Source organism: Triturus cristatus, chromosome 11, assembly GCF_964204655.1.
Source record: "Triturus cristatus chromosome 11, aTriCri1.1, whole genome shotgun sequence".
Classification (NCBI taxonomy): Eukaryota; Metazoa; Chordata; class Amphibia; order Caudata; family Salamandridae; genus Triturus; species Triturus cristatus.
The window spans coordinates 1,140,415,849-1,140,422,392 of NC_140594.1; positions in this window are offsets into that span (position 1 = coordinate 1,140,415,849).

Here is a 6,544-nt window from a genome sequence, read left to right on the forward strand (position 1 = left end):
AACAGGATTACATACACCTCGCAGGTAATGATGGAGATTGGCTCACATTTACCTAAAGTGTGTACATATGAGATGGGAACCATTCTGGAGGGGCCGCTTGTTAGTCATGGGTGTCGTGAGCTACTATGCAACCCCTCTGAGGCCAGTTATTATTGGGCATGCTCCCCGGAATTGATGGGTCAAGTACAAAACGCGTCTGTGTTAAACAACCCTATGACTGACTCACCACGGGGTAGCAAGCACTTGTTATGTAACATCCGCTCACTAGCAAAACATTCCTCGGAGGTGTGGGACCTTATATCATCAGAGGAACCAGACCTATGTTTTCTTACCGAAACTTGGCTTAAACCTCATTCAGTCCCGGCAATCACCCTGGGCATACCAACAGGGTATAAAATATCCAGGTTGGACCGCCCGATTAAAACAGGGGGGGGAGTAGCTATTGTATTCAAACAAGAGTTGAATGTCACTATCATTGATGAACTTTGTACACCCCAGATTGAGCTAATGATTTTTAAAATCAATGTAACATCTAAGGAAAGTAGGAAGGGAGCTGTGGTGTACCGCCCCCCTGGCCCATATGAGAATTTCTCTGTTCTTCTCATTGAGGCTTTAGCCCCTCACGTACAAGAGAATTCTAATTTTCTCCTTGTAGGAGATTTTAACGTCCATAGTGAGCTGGGCGGCTGTTCAGAGGCGACTACCCTGTTTGCAGACCTAGATCTTCTGGGATTGGAAAAGTACAACCATGGTCCAACCCATCAAGCGGGCCATACACTGGATCTAATCATGTCCAATTCACCTCTGATTAAGTGTATGCCCCCGACTCAAGTGGACTGGACAGACCACTTTATTCTTAAATTCTACACTGCTACTAACTATAAGTTCCAGGCTGCACAGAATACGTTGGCCAATACTAGGAGACCCTGGCACAAACTTACCTTGGAGAATTTCAGGGAGAATTATAAGGAACCCGTAATTCATAGCCCAATAGGAGATATTTCATCTGCATTAAAAATGTTTGAGGAATCGGTCACTAAGGGGATAAATGCCGTGATCCCCTTAAGAGTATATAAACCACGTGCAGCTCACAAGCAGGAAGTTTGGTTCTCTGAAGAACTAAGATCTCTTAAGTCAAGGACTAGGAAACTTGAGAAAACATGGAGATCCTCGCGGGGGGCTGAAGATAAGGAACGCCACAGGATGGCTTTTAAGATATATCATAAGGCTATTCGGACCGCACGTAAAAACTACATTGCAGCACAACTGTCTGTAGCTGGTAAAAACTCAAAAGTACTATACCAAATTTTACAAACGTTCACGAAGCCTGCAGCCTGCGAGACGACAGAACTAGCATCGCAAGAACTCTGCAATGAGATCTCGCGATTCTTCACACAAAAAATAGATGCGATCTATGACAAAATAATACACTCCAATAAAACTGTATCAACAGATAACACCATTTCGTTGGTTGTTGATGCTCAATCTCACTCTAGACCGCACCTTACTGAATTTCCTTCTATATCGATAGCTGAGGTAACCAGACTTATCACGGAAATAAAGAGCGGTAGTCCTTTGGATACCATTCCGGCACGCATTATGCCCATACTATCTAATGAACTAGGCCCGAGAATCCTGGAATTAGTCAATTTGTCCCTGAGTACAGGGGAAGTTCCCCTAGAATGGAAACGGGCATTGGTAAGACCTTTAAGGAAAAACAATGCCATACCCTGGACAGAACTATCCAACTTGAGACCCATCTCTCTTCTTCCCTTTCTGGCAAAGTTAACTGAGAAGTTTGTGAACAGCCATCTTTCGACTTATATCGAAAGAACTGGGACTTTGGATCCTTCCCAGTCAGGGTTTAGGCCTAGACACAGCACAGAGACCACCTTGCTGTCTGTCGTAGACGATCTACACATGCTCCAGGACAGGGGTTATTCCGTTATACTGGTGCTGTTGGATCTGTCTGCGGCATTCGACACTGTGTCACATAACATTCTGACCTCCAGGCTAGCTGACAGTGGCCTGGGAGGCAAGGCGCTGGCCTGGCTGAGGAGCTTCCTTACAGATCGTACCCAAAGAGTCACCTTGGGTACATTTCGATCAGAGGAGCTAAAGATCTCAAAAGGGGTGCCACAGGGCTCTTGTTTGAGCCCTACGCTCTTTAACATCTACGTGGCCCCCTTGGCTAACATCATGAGATCCCATGGGTTTATTCCGGTGTCCTACGCCGATGATACTCAACTCCTCTTTCCCTTTAAAACTCTCACGACATAGATTAGGAACTCTTTTGCCCAGGGCATGAAGGCAGTGGCTCATTGGATGACCTCGAACTATCTACAATGTAATGTGGCTAAAACAGAGGTGATGCTATTTGGGGAGGCGAAACGCCTGTGGACACCAGACTGGTGGCCTCAAGATCTTGGGCTAGTTCCTGAGCCCAAATCGGTGGTGAAAGACCTGGGGGTTAAGTTGGACCAGGAGCTTTCACTGAAACAACACTGTAACCAAGTAGTGGGCACATGCTTCCACATCATTGGGCTGCTTAGGAAGGTGTTTCCTTTACTGCCAGATGACACACGAAAGACCCTGGTGCAAGCGTTAGTGTTGAGCAGAGTTGATTATTGTAACGGCCTGCTACTATCTGCCAACGAAGGAGCTATCTCCAGGTTGCAGGTTGTTCAGAACACTGCTGCTCGTCTTGTACTAAACGCACCCACTCGGACAGCCTCTAAACCTTTGTTGACCAAACTTCACTGGCTATCAGTGAAACAGAGGGTTAAGTTTAAAATATGCTGCATAATACATAAGTGCCTGATGGGAATTGGCCCGGTCTATCTGGCCAATAAATTCATCCCATATGTCCCTACACGCTCCCTCAGATCCGGGGTGGGAGCTCTGTTATGTGTCCCCAGAGCCAGAAAAACAAGACAAGGGTTCAGAGCTTTATCCGTGGCGGGTCCCACGCTATGGAACAGCCTCCCCATAGAGATCAGACTGCTTAGAGAACATTTTCCTTTTAGGAAATGTCTGAAAACTTTCCTCTTTCAAGTTTAGGACATTTTCTGGCCACATTATTTATGGCTGTTATTTGGTCCTGAGGTTGTTGGTGCTAAAGGGCGCGGAGATACTCCTTAGGGAGTCGATTCTAGCGCGGTACAAACACGCAAATAAATAAATAAATAAATAAATATGTTCATTTCCACTATTTGTACTACTGCTTTCCATTTCTTCTCTTCTGCACAGATTTGGCCTTGGTTTTAATCCCCAGTTCCTTACCCTCTACAAGAAACTTTCTACTGCTTTTCATGTTGGTATCTAAACCAAATGCACTATTGAAACTGGTGCAAGATAGTCATTGAACTCGGGGTTGTAATCTTTAGAACCAAGAGCAACCACATCATAGGGCGTTGGTGGTATAGTGGTGAGCATAGCTGCTTCCCAAACAGTTGACCCGGGTTCGATTCCCGGCCAATGCAGTGCAAATTTTTATATGTTCTCCAAGCAGGATTTGTTTTAATGCAACATGTCACAAAACGGAAATATCATGAACAGATTAATCAGACGTTAAATTAAAAAAAAAATGAAATACTTAGGCAGGCATCTCGATCGCCCCATCTGCTACATTCATTGTCCTATTAGATGCTATTTTCCAAAAAGCAGAGTCACCACTCACATGTGCTGGTAATAAATATGTTGCGGGCGGTAGACAATGAAAGGGCTGAACCCCGACCAGACATTCTAACTCTAGCATCTCTATATTAAAAAGCATTTCTAGGCAATATCTAGCATGTGAATAAAAGTAGGCAAGATCCACCGATGAATCTGGCAAAAGTCCCCAACGATTTTGTGCACACTTGTTCTCTCACCTGAATGCAGCGCCACCTTGTAGCCATCGGATGTAACTGCAGCTCACAAAATGTTATATCAGAGAGCAAGTTGAGAGGACTCCAAGAGGCAGATGTCCATGGAAAGAGCCTCTCACGACAGCAGGAAGGTTGGATATTTCAAGATGGCAACATTTCCTGTCCAACGTCCTCACGTCCCGAATGCTCCCAAACGCTCAAAAGCCTCTCACCGGGCAAGCCCTCACCGGGTAGATCTCTGGCTCCCAGTTAAAATCAAATCCTGAGCATGCTAGCGCTAGGATCAAAGAGAGAGGAGAGGGTTAGAGAGCTGCTATCTTGGTAAAGGCCTGAAACTGCTAGTTCCCAAGAGGGTCTGCACTTTCAGTTATGACTGACTGTGAGACGAGAAGATGAAGATTTTCTGCACCCAGCATACATTGCAGCATGCTTAGGCAAATGAGGAGCGAGACCCACCAATCCCTCGCCACTTCGCTGAAAGCTCCTCCTCTGCATAAAGAGAACACTTTTACAAGGGAGCAGAGTGGCGCAGCGGAAGCGTGCTGGGCCCATAACCCAGAGGTCGATGGATCGAAACCATCCTCTGCTATAATATTTCTTGTTTTTTCTTCTGAGAACCAATCTGTCATTTCCACGCTACCAGCAAGGAAAAGCGCAGGCTTGTGCTAGCTATGTGAGAAAAGACTTCTCAACTATCTGTCTCTGCTGAAATACAAGAGAGTGATCGCCAAAGGATCAACCCCATACTTTGAAAGTAAAGATACCCAATTATAAGCATAAATGACTGGTGGGACCGTCACACGTTTTTCTGGGCATGCTTTGAATGTCATTCTTGCCTTTTCGTTCTGCTCTTATCATTCTCCTGGGCATTTCATGGAAGGCACTCTCTTTCTCTTCGCTGCTTTGCTTCCAATGCTGCCTAAATATGTTCATTTCCACTATTTGTACTACTGCTTTCCATTTCTTCTCTTCTGCACAGATTTGGCCTTGGTTTCAATCCCCAGTTTCTTACCCTCTACAAGAAACTTTCTACTGCTTTTCATGTTGGTATCTAAACCAAATGCACCATTGAAACTGGTGCAAGATAGTCATTGAACTCGGGGTTGTAATCTTTAGAACCGAGAGCACCCACATCATAGGGCGTTGATGGTATAGTGGTGAGCATAGCTGCTTCCCAAGCAGTTGACCCGGGTTCGATTCCCGGCCAATGCAGTGCAAATTTTTATATGTTCTCCAAGCAGGATTTGTTTTAATGCAACATGTCACAAAACGGAAATATCATGAACAGATTAATCAGACGTTAAATTAAAAAAAAAATGAAATACTTAGGCAGGCATCTCGATCGCCCCATCTGCTACATTCATTGTCCTATTAGATGCTATTTTCCAAAAAGCAGAGTCACCACTCACATGTGCTGGTAATAAATATGTTGCGGGCGGTAGACAATGAAAGGGCTGAACCCCGACCAGACATTCTAACTCTAGCATCTCTATATTAAAAAGCATTTCTAGGCAATATCTAGCATGTGAATAAAAGTAGGCAAGATCCACCGATGAATCTGGCAAAAGTCCCCAACGATTTTGTGCACACTTGTTCTCTCACCTGAATGCAGCGCCACCTTGTAGCCATCGGATGTAACTGCAGCTCACAAAATGTTATATCAGAGAGCAAGTTGAGAGGACTCCAAGAGGCAGATGTCCATGGAAAGAGCCTCTCACGACAGCAGGAAGGTTGGATATTTCAAGATGGCAACATTTCCTGTCCAACGTCCTCACGTCCCGAATGCTCCCAAACGCTCAAAAGCCTCCCCTCACCGGGTAGATCTCTGGCTCCCAGTTAAAATCAAATCCTGAGCATGCTAGCGCTAGGATCAAAGAGAGAGGAGAGGGTTAGAGAGCTGCTATCTTGGTAAAGGCCTGAAACTGCTAGTTCCCAAGAGGGTCTGCACTTTCAGTTATGACTGACTGTGAGACGAGAAGATGAAGATTTTCTGCACCCAGCATACATTGCAGCATGCTTAGGCAAATGAGGAGCGAGACCCACCAATCCCTCGCCACTTCGCTGAAAGCTCCTCCTCTGCATAAAGAGAACACTTTTACAAGGGAGCAGAGTGGCGCAGCGGAAGCGTGCTGGGCCCATAACCCAGAGGTCGATGGATCGAAACCATCCTCTGCTATAATATTTCTTGTTTTTTCTTCTGAGAACCAATCTGTCATTTCCACGCTACCAGCAAGGAAAAGCGCAGGCTTGTGCTAGCTATGTGAGAAAAGACTTCTCAACTATCTGTCTCTGCTGAAATACAAGAGAGTGATCGCCAAAGGATCAACCCCATACTTTGAAAGTAAAGATACCCAATTATAAGCATAAATGACTGGTGGGACCGTCACACGTTTTTCTGGGCATGCTTTGAATGTCATTCTTGCCTTTTCGTTCTGCTCTTATCATTCTCCTGGGCATTTCATGGAAGGCACTCTCTTTCTCTTCGCTGCTTTGCTTCCAATGCTGCCTAAATATGTTCATTTCCACTATTTGTACTACTGCTTTCCATTTCTTCTCTTCTGCACAGATTTGGCCTTGGTTTCAATCCCCAGTTCCTTACCCTCTACAAGAAACTTTCTACTACTTTTCATGTTGGTATCTAAACCAAATGCACCATTGAAACTGGTGCAAGATAG